General features: G+C 37.0%; 1 pseudogene; it reads right to left on the bottom strand.

Annotated features, from left to right (window-relative positions):
- Positions 1 to 4,909: 4,909 nt before the first annotated feature.
- On the bottom strand, positions 4,910 to 8,665 carry LOC102284723 (putative olfactory receptor 8G3; annotated as a pseudogene).
- Positions 8,666 to 19,188: the final 10,523 nt, after the last annotated feature.

Below are 19,188 nucleotides of genomic sequence, written 5' to 3'. Positions count from 1 at the left end.
TTTAGCCACTCTCATATATCACTTGAGATTATGCAGTTTTTACTAGCTTGCAGTTTTTACCTTGCCAGTACATGGAACACTCTGAGAAACAAGGTTGTATATGATCTCTTATTTTTAATCTCTCCCACTATAATTCTTTCAGATTCAAGCAGGGGCTCCATGTACATACATCAGAAAGTTTCTTTTAAGTTTGGAATCGCAGTGGCCACAGGATTCTGGGATGATATTAAGGGTTCTAGGTTTCTGGGGTGATATCTTATAGGAATGGAGTCTGTGATTGACAATTACTCCATTATGCTGAATAAAAGAAGAGAGAAAGAGAGCTGGGGCTTGGGTAAGGACAAAAATAGAAAGAATATAAACTGGCCTTTATAAATTATTATATGATCATAAAATTATTTAAAGACTCATAGACATTATTGTTTCAATTATCTCAGTGTATATGTATTGACAGGAGAAAAAATATATATATAATATTCATTTATTTATCATGTATATATAAATATATAAGTACACAAAGATAAAGACAAAGAGTCATAGAGTTTGAGTTTTATGCTGACTTATGTGACCCATTTCTGCCATGGCTTCTATTCTAGAGTTAGTGAGCTTCATCATAAGAGTTCCACTGTTATCCATTCTTTTATTTATTATTGTAAGCTAGGCACTTGCATTTATCCTCATGGTTTCTTGAACCTTCAACACGCTTCACTCTGTCATGTCTAAATAGTCAGTTTTTCAAAAATCTCCACTATCACAGTCATGCACTATCTTTCTTAGAATAAAAAAAAAAAAAAAAAAGTGGCTGCTGACTTGTTTCCTTGAATTCAGCCTTGTCTTTCCATCCGTCCTCTACACAACCTAAGAGTGATTTTATTGACATTCAAAACTGTCACTTCCCTATTTAAAAAAACATTTAGTAACTCCCTTCACACACACACACACACACACACACAAAAGGGTGACGTTTTACAATGATCCACATACGATTCATGAACGGTCTGCTATTTACTTTTCAAGCCTGGTAGAATTATCATATCATGTGAAATATGACCTGTTTTTTGTGGATCTGCATAGGGTTTTCTTCTCTAGTGAGACCATTTCCTGTCACTCAGTCAATGTTTTATTTAAGAGCCTAAGCCCCAGTAGCTCAAGGAGCTATCCGCCAGGACCCTTAGTATTTGTCCTCTGTTAATCCACTTGTGCTTGTTGGGAAAAGCACTGGGCTAGGAATCATGCCTACGACAGGAGCTGTGACTGTAGCCATCTCCCCTCTTTTATATGACTGGCTTCCCAGGTGGTTCTAGGGGTAAAGAATCCCCCTGCCCATGCAGGAGATAGAGATGAGGGTTTGGGAAGATCCCCCAGAAGTAAAAATGGCACCTAACCCCACTATTCTCACCTGGAAAATTCCATGGACAGAGGAGCCTGGTGGGCTACAGTCCATGGGGCTGCACAAGGTCAGATATGACTAAGCAAATAAGCCCATATGACTGATGAAAATTAAGTCAAATGGTAAATATGAGTGTTCTTTTAAAATGATTATCTGATATTGAATGAATATTTAATAAAATACAGGGAGGTAGTTATATTTATGGGCTTCCCTGGTGGCTCAGCAGTAAAGAATCCACCTGCCAATTCAGGAGACATGCATCTTCCAATACATTGGGAAGATCCTCTGGAAAGATCCTCTGGAGAAGGAAATAGTAACCCACTCCAGTACTCCCGCCTGGGAAATCCCATGGACAGAGAAGGCTGGCAGGCTACAGTCCATGGGATTACAAAGAGTTGAACAGAGCTTAGTGAGTAAAAACCAACAAAGTTATATTATATATTTTGTCCAATATTAGGATTTTATAAGTAAACACTGCAACTTGTTATATTAGGTGAATAAAAATAAAATAAAATTAAAAAACATTGATATGGCAAAAAAAAACATTAGGATGCTTTAAACTAGGAAAAGACAGAAGATAACTATTTAGAATAACAAAAGAATTTATAATTATAAAGACCCACAATCAAAAAGAATTATCATGATCAAAAGAAGAAATGTTTTTTTTTTTTAATTAATTTTATTTTATTTTTAAACATTTACATAATTCATTAATGTTTTGCCAAATATCAAAATGAATCCACCACAGGTATACATGTGTTCCCCATCCTGAACCCTCCTCCCTCCTCCCTCCCTGTTAATCCCTCTGGGTGCTCCCAGTACAAAAGCCTGCAAGGCATCCAGTATCGACATTGAACCTGACTGGCATCTCGTTTCTTTTTACATGATATTTTACATGTTTCAATGCCATTCTCCCAAATCTTCCCACCCTCTCCCTCTCCCACAAAGTCCATAAGACTGTTGGGAAGATCAGTGTCTCTTTAAAAATGTCACGTATAACAGGGTTATTAACTTACCATCTTTCTAAATTGGACATAGGAGCCTGGTTAGTATACAGTATTGGTGTTTTTCCTTCTGATTACTTGACTCTGTATAATAGGCCCAGTTTGACATCCAATTAATTAAATGGATTCAAATGTATGTTCTTTTAAAATGATTATCTGATATTGAATGAATGTTTAATACTGCTTTCTTATCCATTCATCTTTGATGGACATCTAGGTTGGTTCATGTCCTGCTATTATAAACATGCATCTTCCATGAACATTGGGAAGATCCTCTGGAAAGATCCTTCTGGAGAAGGAAAGTGTGTATGCCCAGCAGTGGGATTGCTGGATCATAAATTCTATGGACAGAGAAGGCTGGAAGGCACACTGTCCTGGGATTACAAAGTGGCTGTACTAGTTTGCATTAGTGAGTAAAACAGTGTAAGAGGGTTATATTATATATTTTGTCCAGCATTTATTATTTTAGACTTTTAAACATTGCAGCCATTATATTAGGTGAAATGGTACCTCATAGTGGTTTTATTTGACATTGATATGGCAGGATCCAATTATGAGGACCTCCTTTTAATATTGGAAAAAGAAAGAAAATAACTATTTAAATAGGAAAAGAATTTATAATTATAAAGACCCACAATCAAAAGGAAACTATTATGAGGGAAAAGAAGAAATGTTTTAAAGAGAACACAGCATGAAATGGCAACTCTATGAATTATGGGACAAAAGAGCATTAACATACATCAAGACTATATATTGTCACCCTGCTTATTTAACTTACATGTGGAGTACATCATGTGAAATGCTGGGCTGGATGAAGCACAAGCTGGAATCAAGATTACTGGGAGAAATACCAATCACTTCATGTATGCAGATAACACCACCCTTATGGCAGAAAGCAAAGAACTAAAGAGTCTCTTGATGAGGAGAGTGAAAAAGCTGGCTTAAATCTCAAAGTTCAAAAAACTTAAGATCATGGCATCTGGTCCCATCTCTCCTTTCATGGCAAATAGATGGGGAAACAGTGGAAACAGTAGGAAACTATTTTCTTGGGATCCAGAGTCACTGCAGATAGTGACTACAGCCATGAAATTAAAAGACACTTGCTCCTTGGAAGAAAAGTTATGACCAACTTAGACAGCATATTAAAAAGCAGAGACATTACTTTGTCAGCAAAGGTCCATCCAGTCAAAGCTTTGGTTTTTCCAGTAGTCATGTATGGATGTGAAAGCTGGACTATAAAGAAAGGTGAGCACTGAAGAATTGATGCTTTTGAACTGTGGTGTTGGAGAAGACTCTTGACAGTCCCTTGGACTGCAAAGAGATCAAACCAGTCAATTCTAAAGGGAATCAGTCCTGAATATTAATTGGAAGGACTGATACTGAAGCTGAAACTCCAATACTTTGGCCACCTGATGCAAACAACTGACTCCTTGGAAAAGACCCTGATGGTGGGAAATATTGAAGGAAGGAGGAAAAGGGGATGACAGAGGATGAGATGGTTTGATGGCATCACCAACTCAATGGACATGAGTTTGAGAGGCTTCCAGAAGATGGTGATAGACAGAGAAGCCTAATGTGCTGCAGTCCATGGGATTGCAAAGAGTTGGACACGATTGAGTGACTGAAGTGAACATGAAATGGCAACTCTATAAGTTATGGGACAAAAGAGCATTAACAACATGAAAGTGATATAACTCAGCAGGATATTTGGCTTTCATGAACAGTTGCTTTATAAATAGCTATAGTGTTATTAATATAAAGGTAAGACAATGTTTGGCTGCTTTTATAAATATGTTCATATCAGTTATAATTTGAATCTCTTTAATGACTCTCTACTGTGAAATGCTGCAATAAATCTCCATATTTGCATTTTTTACTTTGGCCAGTACAGTTTGAAAGATTTTTATTATTTTCATTATCTCAAAGGAAATAAAACTGAAAGTAGCATAGAAGACATCTAGAGGAAAGAAACACTGTCTTTTAGGAAAGTGATGATGCTTGATATATAGAAGGGAATTCTCAGGGAGGCATTGGACTTACTCACAATCTTCTTGTGCAAAAGTACCACTTATTATGTCTGCTCTATCATTTATTATGTTGGGGACTGTGGCATATGAACAAATGAAATAACCTTCCATTTCTTCTCTGTCCTGAAGGAATGTAGTAAATACAGCTATAAATTTAAAATACTGGGCATAGTGCTTTATGCACCATACAATAATATGGTGATTTTCACCATAATCATCATAAGCATTGTTGTTCTTCCTAGATATACTATCATTAAAAATAAAACTAAGCTCCATTAATATTCAATAACTTTTTAAATTTTATTATTGTATTTCTCCTTAAATAATCATTGTAATGTATGTTCAAAGAAGTAGCCAGAAGGAGAATTTTGGAGGTGAATTATATAGAGACGTATCAATAAATTTCCAAAAACTTGAAAAGTAAATATAACACACTGCTTATCTAAGCAAACCAAAGGACTTCTATAACATCATGCTATTGATTCTATTTATATACATTTTCCTCTTTCCAGAACTTTCTTCAGAACAAATTTGACATCCTTATTCTGCAGACTGTAAATCAGAGGACTTGGCAGGGGAACAAGGCAGGTATAAAGCACAGAGGACACTTTTCCTTGATCCATGGAGCTCACAAATGATGGCTACAGGTACATGAATGCTGCAGATCCAAAGAAAACAGCAACAGCTGAGATGTGAGAGCTGCAGGTGCTGAAGCTTTGGACCTGCCCTCAGTGGGCTGGATTTGGACGATGCTGGAGAGGATGAAGATGTAGGATGTAAGGATGGTTAAGGCAGGAGTCAGGATGTTAAATTCACTCAAGACTAGAACCAATAATTCATTGATATAGATTCTGGGACAAGATAGCTCCAAGAGTGGAAAGAGATCACAGAAGTAATGTTCTTGTTCTGATGGGCAGGGCCATGCTCAGACTTTACTTTCATTACCAGTCACATCCACAGCTGGGTATTGTTTTTGCTTTGGCTCCATCCCTTCATTCTTTCTGGAGTTATTTCTCCACTGATCTCCAGTAGCATATTGGGCACCTACTGACCTGGGGAGTTCATCATTCAGTGTTCTATCTTTTTGCCTTTTCATACTGTTCATGGGGTTCTCAAGGCAAGAATACTGAAGTGGTTAAGTACACACTTAATAGTATATATACTTATTATGAGTTTATTTTTTAATTCATTTTTCTTTTCTATTAGACTGTAAACTCAATACAGTATTTGGCACAGTTCCTGACTTACAACAAATACCAATAAACACGTGCTTTTAATAAAAATATTGAAAGAAATTTAGAGATAGGTTAGAGACTAAACACAAGTCAATGAAATGCTTACACTGCCTGAGTTGAAGTGAGTAAACAAGGAAGTCTTTGCCATCATTTTATTAGAAGGAACAAGTAGATGAATCAGGAAATCTCTGTTCATGAGGGAGTGTGAATATTAGAGTGATGACAGGTAGAGATAGATAAATAACTATGAGCGTCTCTAAATGCTGTGAGAGGGAGCCAAATTAAAGGACTCTAAATTTTAATAGTTAAGAGTTGGGATTCAGACACAGCACAGATGCTTTCCAAGATGTCAATACCTTGTATTTTTCTTCCCTATTTTTCTAAGAGAAAAAATTATTCTCATGATTCTGCTGGATAGTTCTGAGTCCTCACCTTGCATGACTCCTTGTTGTTGAGGGTCAGGATCTAATAGTCTCTATTGTGAATCATTGATCCTGACCTCTGAACATGTCAGCAGCCTTCTGTAAAAGTTGGTTGATATGAATGATGATTTTATACTCTCTGGTACTGATATTAAAAGTCTGATGGAGAACAAATAATGATAATGATCTCCCACTAGAATCTTGTCTCACAAGTATCAACTCTTCAGAAATAATCAGAATTTCTCTTTTCCCCATTGACTCACTACTGTTTAATAGATATGATGCCTCGCTTTTATCAGATTATGTATTGTAAACAAGGATGTGATAGGTTTTGTTTGAGCTCCAGGGACTTCTCTGTCAAGCTAATTTACAGTTCAAAACTTTAGGAAATTTTAAAGACATACACTAAAGGAATTTTCTAAAGTAATTGCCCACGAGGAATAAGTAGAAAATCAGAAGGGAAAACCTTTATGTGTCAGATTTGAAACTTTTTATTCTCATTTATCTCTGCTAATTCTATTTAGACTATTCATAAGACTAGACACATATTAAGAGCAATATTCAAAAAAAAATTTTTTTTTTTTACTTTACAATGTGTGGTCTGCATCAGCGGGATATTGACACCCCATGAAAAGTTTTTAAAAAGACTCACCAGAAAACTGATGACTTAATTTTCCTCTACTACTAAAAGGGAAATGGTGAGGGAAAATATAGAGATATATGTTTTATATATACTTCTTAATATGCTGTCTAGGTTACTCATAGCTTTTCTTTCAAGGCACAAGTATCTATTAATTTTGTGGCCACAGTCACCATTCGCATGGATTTTGGAGCCCAAGAAAATAAAATTTGTCACTGTTTCCACTTGTTCCCCATCTATTTGCCATGAAGTGATGGCACCAGTAGCCAAGATCTTAGTTTTTTAGATGTTGAGTTTAGAAAGAATTTTACCACTCAATGCTATTTAAACTGGAATAAAAGAATTACAAAATCACAGTTATAGACCTCATGAAATTTGAAACTTCATACTAAGGAGGTCTAATACTTAACATAATGAAACATAATATGAAAATAAAACTGGAGAAAACTCAGAGAAACATACTTTGGCCACCTGAGGCAAAGAGTCAACTCATCGGAAAAGACCCTGATGCTGGGAGAGATTGAAGTAAGGAGAAGGGGTTGACAGAGGACAAGATGGTCAATGGTTGGATGGCATTGCCAATTCAATGGACATGAGTTTGAGCAAACTCCAGGAGATGGAGAACGACAGAGAAGCCTGGCATGCTGCAGTCCTCGGGATCATAAAGAGTCCTTGGACACGACTGAGTAACTGAACAACAATAGAGAGACATACAAATTTGAATGGGTCTCCTAATGGATTGAGAACTAGGGAACATTAGCTGCAACATCTTGGAATTTTTATTAACTTCAAATTATCTTGTCTATTACTTATTAGTTCTGACCTAATCACCAAATAATTCACCTCTTAGAGTCCTAATAATATGTATTTGTTGGAAAACAATTTACTAACACCTATTACAAAGGGATCAATTAAGGATAGAGTTTTTTCTATTAAATATATTCTAGATAGTTATGATTGGGATTTCTTGGCAGTCCAAATGACTGATATGCCATTATGATATTGGCTCTTTTCATATATGTTTTGCACAGTCTAGAATTTTTTTCAGTGCAAATTTGACATCCGTATTTCATAGGGGGTGGATCATGGGGTTTAGCATGGGCAAAATAATGATATAAAACACAGAGGACACTTTCCCTTGGTCTGTAGAGCTGACTGATGATGGCTTCAGGTACATGAATGCAGTAGATCCATAGAAAATAGCAACAGCTGAGATGTGATAGCTGCAGGTGCTGAAGGCTTTGGACCTGCCCTCCTTGGAGTGGATTTGGAGGATGCTGGAGATGATGAAGATGTAGGAAGCAAAATAACTAAGGCAGGAATCAAAATTTTAAATGCACTTAAGAATATAACCAATAATTCATTAACATAGATGCTGGAACAGGATAGCGCCAAAGGTGGGAAGAGATCATAGAAATAATGGTTAACCACATTGTTCTTGCAGAAAAGGAGTCCCAACGTAAATCCTGTATGGATTGTGGATCCAGTGATGCCCAAAATATAAACTCCCACTGTGAGGCAGAAGCAGATTTAATAAGACATGGTGATGTTGTAAAGCAAGGGGTTGCAGATGGCAGCATAGCGGTCATATGCCATTGCAGCCAACATGTGACTTTCTGCAATAGCAAAAATGATGAAGAAATAAAATTGAGTCATGCATTCAGGATAGGAGATAATATTCCTCTCTGTCACAAAGCTCACCAGCATTTTGGGCGTAATGACAGTGGACTGACAGAGATCAATAAAGGACAAGTTGGTGAGGAAATAGTACCTGGGGGTGTGCAGGTGAGAACTGAGCCCAGTCAGTGTGATCATGCCCAGGTTTCCCACCACCGTGACCACATAGATTCCTAGGAAGAGGAGGAAAAGGGGCAGCTGGAGTTGTGGCTGTTCTGTGAGCCCAGCGAGGATAAACTCAGTCACTGAGGAGTGATTTCCAGGGCCCATTATCTTCTCAATCAGTCCTATGTTGAAAGAGAAAATGAGTAGATTTTATGCCCATGTGTGCATGTGTGTGAGTGTCTGTGGGCACGTGTGCTCCTGTGAGTGGGTACTGGGGAGAGCAATTCTCAGAGGGTCATTGTTTGATCCCTCATAAAAAGAGACTCATGATGCAGGGATCTCCTGAGTCTCTCCCGCTCCTCTGAGACAAACAATGATCCTAGTTTAATCAGAGGAAAAATATACAAACTTCATGAAATTTATAATTAAGATACTTCATAACATTTTAAGAGAAAACACCAACCCATAGATTTTTAAAATCAGAGTTAACAGTACTATTGAGACCTCTGAGGACTTTTTCTTTCTTCCCATGTTCTTTATGTATGTCTTAATAATATTCATGTAAAATGGCATTGTATTTTTTTTCATCTTTTAGGATTTTTTTTTAATTTTATCTTTTAACTTTACAATATTGTATTGGTTTATTTCACTGGGAATATATGAGTAGTGTGTGCTTTCTCTAATAAATTAACAGATGATTCATAAATCTATGAAAAGTAATTGTATTATTCTCAACTATTTTCCTTATTAGAATCATAACACAGAATATCTAAAGGAATGGGAAACTATATCATTTCACCTGAGATCTATGGCTTTAATGTCCCAACTTCCTTCTCCCAGGACTTTGATTCCAGAAGGCAGAAACTTAACTTCATGGCAGACTTCATACTTACACCTCAGTGGCATTTCCAAACTCAGGAACCTTCCTCCTTTATTCTAATTTTGACAATCTTGTGGTTCAGAACATAATGACCTCAATATAGGTCATGTACTCCACCACTGTGACCAGGGGAATCAATGTATAAAATTTATTCCATGCAATTTGCACTTCATGGTTAATGGAAAGGGTGAGAAACTATTTATATTCCCCCAAAATATAAGATGCCTTTTTGAAGACAAATATTCGGTCTCATTTATTCTGGTCTTTTTTTATCAATACAATCATATATTTTGCAGATGTTCACTATGAAATTCAAAGATGATAGAGATGTGGATTAGTAGAGTACACAAAAATACAATTAGAAATTTTAATTTAAATTCAGCATTTGTTAACTGTGGGAGGTGTTTTTTGTTTAAAAATCAATTCACTCTTAGTTTACACTTGTACAGATAATGAGCAGATTCTATAAAATGAAAATTCATAATCTTACTTAAAACTCAAGCAATGGTTGGATTAATGTGTTCAGTTCAAGGTGAAATGCTTTATGTGACAGAAAAAAATTGGAAATTTTCAGAAAAATGATCAAATATTTTCCATATTAGAATGCTGAAATAACTGAGGATGCTTTTCCAGCAAAATACTTATGTGACATCTGATAGTTATCTTATAGTTCAACATATTGCTTTATTTAAGAGTTATTGGGTTTATTTTATGTATCATCAGAAGAGTGAAGAAAAATTACTGCTTGAAACTGTTGGAGAAATATTTGGTTTCACAGCAAAACAAACACTCCAACCATCAAAATACCCAGATCTTACAATAAAAATGTTGATTTCATACTGAATAACTAGTTACTTAGCAGGCATTTTTAATAACAATAAACACTTGATGCTTGTATTAAATAATCTTTAACATCTCAGTTTCACTGTTTCATGATTTTAGAATTTTTATAAGAATCTGCTTGCAATGCAGGAGACACAGGAGACTCGGGTTTGATCCCTGTGTTGGGAAGATCCCCTGAAGTAGGAAATGGCAAAACACTCCAGTATTCTTGCCTGGAGAATCCCGTGGACAGAAGAGTCCGGTGGGCTATAGTCTATGAGGTCACAAAGAGTTGGACATGACTTAGCGACTGAACACACACACGTAAGCCCTGATGCTGTTAGAATTAGTGCATTGAAACCTCCCTGAATCCCATACTTGCCACATGACCTTCAGATGATCAGGTCTGCTCTCCAACACTGAAAAAGAAAAAAATCTGTTTCATGTGACAATTAAGTAAAATGATTCTTATGAAGAGCTTAGCCCAGTCCCTAGCTTTTGGTAAGAAAATGTCAATGTTATTTTACTGTTAATCTATTCAGCTTCTCTCTATAATATGCTTTATTTGGCCAACATTTTTATTCTTTAATCATGGCAAGAGTTTTAAGTTTTCTTTTCCTTAGCATATCTTCTTGTTGCTCCTTTCTACATTAACACATATGGTAATACAGAGATTTGAAATATTTTGCTGAATATTAAATTTTTAAATTATGAATATTTTCCATGGTCTCCAAATAAAGTCAAGCCAAATTCTTTGTCATTCCAAGATTCATAACATCTGACAAGAAAAGTTTTCTTTATAATGTCCCAACAGGTTTCACATGATTTAATTATTTCACAAAACAGCATAATAGGCTCACAGTTTTGAATCAACAAAGTCCTTTAGCTCTTCTCACTCTACTCCCTTTATCTTATAAAATGTAATTGACTTTAAAGACCCTTTAGTTAAGGACTTTAACAGTGGAAGCCCCAGTTAATAAGATTTTCTATGTGCCCATGAATATATTTATTATGTTATAGTTAGTACATAAATAAATTTGTATCAATTATTATGGGTTATGTACTGATTTTACTTCTGCACTAGAGTGTTCACTCAATACAGTGTTTGGCATGGTACATTACATACAGCAAGTACCAATAAACAAGAGTTTTTAATAAAATCACTTGAAAGATGCTTCAGTTCAGTCACGCAGTTGTGTCCGACTTTGCGACCCCATGAATTGCAGCACGCCAGGCCTCCCTGTCCATCACCAACCCCCAGAGTTCACCCAAACTCATGTCCATTGAGTCGGTGATGCCATCCAGCCATTTCATCCTCTGTCGTCCCCTTCTCCTTCTGTCCCCAATCCCTCTCAGCATCAGAGTCTTTTCCAATGAGTCAACTCTTCACATAAGGTGGCCAAAGTATTGCAGTTTCAGCTTTAGCATCATTCCTTCCAAAGAAATCCCAGGGCTGATCTCCTTTAGAATGGACTGGTTGCATCTTCTTTCAGTCCAAGGGACTCTCAAGAGTCTTCTCCAACACCACAGTTCAAAAGCATCAATTCTTCGGTGTTCAGCTTTCTTCACAGTCCAACTCTCACATCCATACATGACTACTGGAAAAAGCATAGCCTTGACTAGATGGACTTTTGTTTGCAAAGTAATGTCTCTGCTTTTGAATATGCTATCTAGGTTGGTTATAACTTTCCTTCCAAGGAGTAAGCATCTTTTAAGTTCATGGCTGCAGTCACCATCTGCAGTGATTTTGGAGCCCCCCAAAATAAAGTCTGTCGCTGTTTCCACTGTTTCCCCATCTATTTGCCATGAAGTGATGGGACCAGATGCCATGATCTTTGTTTTCTGAATGTTGAGCTTTAAGCCAACTTTTTCACTCTCCTCTTTCACTTTCATCAAGAGGCTTTTGAGTTCCTCTTCACTTTCTGCCATAAGGGTGGTGTCATCTGCATATCTGAGGTGATTGATATTTCTCCCGGCAATCTTGATTCCAGCTTGTGCTTCTTCCAGCCCAGTGTTTCTCATGATGTACTCTGCGTATAAGTTAAATAAGCATGGTGAAAATATACAGCCTTGACGTACTCCTTTTCCTATTTGGAACCAGTCTGTTGTTCCATGTCCAGTTCTAACTGTTGCTTCCTGACCTGCATATAAGTTTCTCAAGAGGTAAGTTAGTGCTACATTAATACAGACTCCATATAAGTGAACAAAATTCTCACACTACCTTCATCAAAGTGAGTAAATAAGTAAGTGTTGGTCATAATTTTATTCATCCAGGGACAGCTGAAAGAGGGTGTTCTAACAAAACAAGAGAAGACTCTACACATGGACATCACCAGATGGTCAACACCGAAATCAGATTGATTATATTCTTTGCAGCCAAAGATGGAGAAGCTCTATACAGTCAGCAAAAACAAGACTGGGAGCTGACTATGCCTCAGATCATGAATTCCTTATTGCCAAATTCAGACTTCAGTTGAAGAAAGTAAGGAAAAACACTAGACCATTCAGGTATGACTTAAATCAAATCCCTTACAATTATACAGTGAAAGTGAGAAATAGATTTAAAGGATTAGATCTGATAAACAGAGTGCTTGATGAACTATGGACAGAGGTTCATGACATGGTACTGGAGACAGGGAGCAAGACCTTCCCCAAGAAAAAGAAATGCACAAAAGCAAAATGGCTGTCTGAGGAGGCCTTACAAATAGTTGTGAAAAGAAGAGAAGTGAAAAGTAAAGGAGAAAATAAAAGATATACCCATTTGAATGCAGAGCTCCAAAGAATAGCAAGGAGATATAAGAAAGTCCTCCAGTGATCAATGCAAAGAAATAGAGGAAAACAATAGAATAGGAAAGATTAGAGATCTCTTCAAGAAAATTAGAGACCTAGGGAATGTTTCATGCAAAGATGGGCTCAATAAAGGACAGAAATGGTATGGATCTAACAGAACCAGAAGATTTTAAGAAGAGGTGGCAAGAATACACAGAAGAACTGTACAAAAAAAATCTTCATGACCCAGATAATCATGATGCTATCACTCACCTAGAGCCAGACATCCTGGAATGGGAAGTCAAGTGGGTGTTAGGAAGCATGACAAAAGCAAAGCTAGTGGAGATGATGGAATTCCAGTTGAGCTATTTCAAATCCGAAAAGATGATACTATGAAAGTGCTGTTCTCATGTGTTTGTTAGCCATCTGTATGTCTTCTTTGGAGAAATGTCTATTTAGTTCTTTGGCCCATTTTTTGATTGGGTCATTTAGTTTTCTGGAATTGAGCTGTAGGAGTTGCTTGTATATTTTTGAGATTAGTTGTTTGTCAGTTGCTTCATTTGCTATTATTTTCTCCCATTCTGAAGGCTGTCTTTTCACCTTGCTTATAGTTTCCTTTGCTGTGCAGAGCTTTTAAGTTTAATTAGGTCCCATTTGTTTATTTTTGCTTTTATTTCCAATATTCTGGGAGGTGGGTCATAGAGGATCCTACTGTGATGTATGTCGGAGAGTGTTTTGCCTATGTTCTCCTCTAGGAGTTTTATAGTTTCTGGTCTAAGTGCTGTTCTCAATATGCCAGCAAATTTGGAAAACTCAACCGTGGCCACAGGACTGGAAAAGGTCACTTTTCATTCCAGTCCCAAAAATAGGCAATGCCAAAGAATGTTCACACTACTGCATAAATGCACTCTTCTCACATACTTGCAAAGTAATGCTTAAAATTCTCCAAGCCAGGCTTCAACAGTACATGAACTGTGAATTTCCAGATGTTCAGGCTGGTTTTAGAAAAATCAGAGGAACCAGAGATCAAATTGCCAACATTCATCGGATCATCAAAAAAGCAAGAGAGTTCCAGGAAAACATCTATTTCTGCTTTATTGACTATGCCAAACCCTTTGACTGTGTGGATCACAATAAATTATGAAAAATCTTAAAGAGATGGGAATACCAGACCACCTGAACTGCCTTTTGAGAAATCTATATGCAGGTCAGGAAGCAACAGTTAGAACTGGACATGGAAAAACAGACTGGTCCCTAACAGGGAAAGGAGTATGTCAAAGCTATATTGTCACCCTGTTTATATAACTTACATGCAGAGTAAATCACGAGAAATGCTGGGCTAGAAGAAGCACAAGCTGGAATCAAGATTGCTGGGAGAAATACCAATCATCTCAGATATGCAGATGACATCACTCTTATGGCAGAAAGCGAAGAAGAACTAAAAAGCCTCTTGATGAAAGTGAAAGAGGAGAGTGAAAAAGTTGGCTTAAAGCTCAACATTCAGAAAACTAAGATCATGGCATCTGGTCCCATCGTTTCATGGCAAATAGAGATGGAGAAACAGTGGAAACAGGACAGACTTTATTTGGGGGGAGCTCCAAAATCACTGCAGAGCTGACTGCAGCCATGAAGTTAAAAGACGCTTACTCCTTGGAAGGAAAGTTATGAGCCTGCTAGACAGCATATTAAAAAGCAGAGACATTACTTTGCCAACAGAGGTCCATCTAGTCAAGGCTATGGTTTTTGCAGCAGTCATGTTTGGATGTGAGAGTTGGACTATAAACAAAGCTGAGTGCCAAAGAATATCTGATGCTTTTGTACTGTGGTGTTGGAGAAGACTCTTGAGAGTCCCTTGAACTGCAAGGAGATCCAACCAGTCCATCCTAAAGATCAGTCCTGGGTGTTCATTGGAAGGACTGATGTTGAAGCTGAAACTCCAATATTTTGGCCAACTGATGTGAAGAACTGACTCATTTGATAAGACCCTGATGCTGGGAAAGATTGAAGGTGGGAGGAGATGAAGGTGGGAGATGACAGAGGATGAGATGGTTAGATGGCATCACCGACTCAATGGACATGAGTTTGAGTAAACTCTGGGAGCTGGTGATGGACAGGGAGGCTTGGCGTGCTGCGGTCCTGGGGCCACAAAGTGTTGGACACAACCGAGTGACTAAACTGTTTCTGAATATTGACTAATCAAATTTTAAAAGGTTTTAATTTATTGTTGGGTATAAGATTTTAATCTGATTTTCAAGGTATTTTTTCAAATTGCTATGAAAAAGGGTAAAACCTAGAGTAGAATATTCCATAAACACATAGGAAAATGTTGCTCATCAATAACTATCAGAACTTAGAACAATAAATATGGTATAGTGTAACACAAAACAACTGTTGTCAACATTCTGATAACTTTGATAGAATACTCACAAACATTCTCTAATGATAAGCAGTATCATAAAATACATCATTATTACAGTTGTGTGAGGAACCAGAAATGTTCTTGATAATAGTGTGGAGTGGTCAGAAATGCATGGAGAATTAAAAACTTGCATTTGTTCTTGAAAGGTGTTTATAACTGAAATATGTGTAAAACTGGAAAAGGAGTATGGAGTCAAGAAGCTATATCAAGACAGGAAAGCAGCAAGAATGAAGTGATAGGAATAAACCACATTGTCGAGATATTACAGAAATTATCCCACCCAGCAGGACAAACAGCCTTCTGGCAGATCCTAATAGTTATGAAATATTAATATATTTTGCATATTATACACATAATATATATATATACATATAATTTTAATCACAGTTCATATTATTATTCTTTTAGATCCAAAGCCAAATTCAAATGTTAACTCTAGAGAGAACAACACACAGCTGTCTAGGACTAAATACAAATACTCAAAAGAGTGGAAGAGATTAAGTTATTCCTAATTTACCCTCTCTTCCTCAATAATAAATGCCCCAGTTCTTAGTTAGGCAGGTGGCTACATAGATATGGTATTTCTTAGCCCCTCTTACAGCCACCTTGGACCATATGACTGGGTCACACTGAAGGGAAATAAGAGGAGGTGAGGTCTGTCACTTCCAGGTGGTTGTCTTCAAGTTAGGGGACATTCTCTCCTTCCCTTTCTTTAGTTCTGATGGCTGAGAGGTAGAAATGAAGGATGAATCTGGAACTACTCTCTGAGAACAAACGGTGGATGGAAGCTAGATGTTGTAGCAGAGCAGCAGTTGGTAAGCAGCTTATGTCCCCAGTGAGCCACTGAACCTGTCCTGTGTCACTTTCAGGATTATGTACCATGGTATGTATGTACTTCTGTGTGTGTAATGCACAGAAACAACTAACTGTGACTAAAGCAGAAGATATAAAGTAATTTTCCGAAATCCACTCCTGTGACCTCCTTGAAATGCTAATTGTACATAAGGAACTGTATAATTTTTAGAAATTAATATGTGCTTGTATGAGAACTAATGAAAGACACACTGTGTATGAGAGCTTTATCCAAGGTTATCATACTGCCTAGTGTTAGAATATATTTATTGTATCGTGTTATTTTCCATTATTAAAACAGTGTGCCCTCTGTACTGGTATCTAAAAAATCCTATTTATTTGTTAATTTTTGTCTCATTTGTAGTAGTTCTTTTTCAAAGTCCTTTACCTCTCATTTTTGTGGTAAAGTTTCATCTCCACTTTGGACTCTGTCTGCTATCTATTCCAATATTTTAATCCATATCTACTATCAGTTCTCATATCACTAGAGTAAATACAGACATGTTTTATCTTTCTTTAATCTTTTTGATAGTTTTAATACACAAGTGGAGCTTCCCAGGTGGTGGTAATGCTAGGGAATCTGCCTGCCAAGGCAGGAGATATACGAGATGCAGTTTCGATTCCTGAGTCAGAAAGATCCCCTGGAGGAGGAAATGGCAACCCACTCCAGTATTCTTGCCTGCAGAATCCTGTGGACAGACGAGCCAGATAGGCTACAGTCCATGGGGTCACAGAGAGTCAGACACGACTGAGCACTGAGCAGCAGAAATACACAATGCTCAGAAACAAACAAAAATTCTCAGAAATATTCATTCCTATCTTTCAGCCATCCATATGAAAAAATTTATTCAATATTGTTTGTTTAATCCATAGAGTAATAAAATAATGATTACACACATAAGCCTTATAAAGCATATCCTAGCAATAAAAATGCAGATTGGTTTAGAATTATAATATTCATATCATTTACACATAAACATAGACATATATACATACACATATGTACACATATGGATAGATATACATGTATACAGAGAGTTTTCATGGATTAAAAAGTGGAGTAGGAACTTTCAGAATGATTAGTACTGCTGCTGCTGCTGCTGCTGCTGTTAAGTCGCTTCAGTCGTGTCAGACTCTGTGAGACCCCATAGATGGCAGCCCACCAGGCTCCCCCGTCCCTGGGATCCTCCAGGCAAGAACACTGGAGTGGGTTGCCATTTCCTTCTCCAATGCATGAAAGTGAAAAGTGAAAGTGAAGCCGCTCAGTCGTGTCCGATTCTTAGCGACCCCTTGGACTGCAGCCCACCGGGCTCCTCTGTCCATGGAATTTTCCAGGCAAGAGTACTGGAGTGTGGTGCCATTGCTTACATAATAAGTCAAAAAGAAATTTTCCTCTAATTCTCAAAAAGAGGCATAACCTTGCCTCACACATTATGAATTTAGGTTTTATAAGATAAGATAAAGGGTGATATCTCACAGAAGTGTTACTATTGCATGTTTGAAGGCAAGATGACTTCAAAGAAAACACTGCTTTAGCATTTTTAGATGAGACAGATGATGTTTAAAATACAGTTTGAAAAGAAAAAAAGTGTTAGTCATTCAGTCATGTCTGACTCTTTGTCACCCGATGGACTGTACCCCACTTTGCTCCTCTGTCCATGGACTTTTCCAGGCAAGAATACTGAAGTGGGTTGCCATTTCCTCCTCCAGGAGATCTTCCAGACCCAGGGATTGAACCTGCATCTCTCATTGGCAGGCAGACTCTTTACCATCTAAGACACTAGGGATTTTTACCAGGTATAACAGCTCATACTGAGTCAAAGGGTAAAGCTGGAATTTATTGCTTAAATATCTCCTTTTCTTCCTCAAAATAATTCAGTTTCTTTTCCATGATAGATACTTTGGGGATGAGACAGGTACTTACCATTAATCAGAAAAATTTTTTAAATTGTAAACTTCTATGTGAGTGAATGGTCCATATGTTGTAATAATAAAAGAATGTCACTTCTAAATCTTAAGATTCTATAATATGAATGGCACAAAAGGATATGTTTTTTAGAGAGAAGAGAAAATGAGTACAGGATTGTCAGGGAAATGGGAGTAGAATTATCTTAGAACTGTGGAGTAAGGAATGCTGCATAAAGATAGAAGTCAAAATGAACATGATTTTTCAGTACTGTTTATTATTGTCAATCTCTCCACTATAGTGTGGATCATATGTGTGTCCTATGACATAGGAATTATGTCTTATCACCCATCATATGCCCTTGTAACTCCTAATACATTTCTGTGCACAAATTAAGAATTAAAGATTGAATTTTATAGATTCAAAATGACTAAACATTGTTTATTATAGAGATCACACTTCCAGAGACATTTGTCTTACTAGTAAACAGCAACAGGTACACAACATATTGAGAAAAACAAAAGATACTGATTAGATGGATTTATTCCTCGAATTAAGAAAAATAAATTTTGAATTTCCCTGGCAGTCCTGCAGTTAGGACTCAGCATTTTCAACGTGTGGACCCAAGTTTACTTCTTGGTTGGGGGAACTAAGATATTGCAAGTCACACAGGGTGGCCAAAAAAATAAAAATTTTAAATTTAAAAAAAAAATTAAAGATGAATAAGTCTTGGCTAAAAAAGTTCCATATTCCATGCTTGTAGTAATGCACATGAAGGCCTTTGAATACTGTATTAATGTTTAGAGGTAATACAGAGTTTTATGGACATGTGGACTCTGACACATCCTCAAACAGCGCTGCTCTCCATATCATAACACTATGACTCCAGTCCTCTCCTTGCCACTTTCATCCCCCAAAATCAAGAATTAATAGTAGAAACCATCTAATTACTTGTGGACACACATTCCTGTGTCTGGACTGTTTTCTTACCAAACCTTCTCAGGAAATTATAAATTTTTGCCAAGGCAAAACACTCATTT

Source organism: Bos mutus, chromosome 29 (assembly GCF_027580195.1).
Source record: "Bos mutus isolate GX-2022 chromosome 29, NWIPB_WYAK_1.1, whole genome shotgun sequence".
Taxonomy (NCBI): Eukaryota; Metazoa; Chordata; class Mammalia; order Artiodactyla; family Bovidae; genus Bos; species Bos mutus.
The sequence above is the reverse complement of the archived record's forward strand: the minus strand, read 5'-3'. Positions and strand labels throughout refer to the sequence as shown.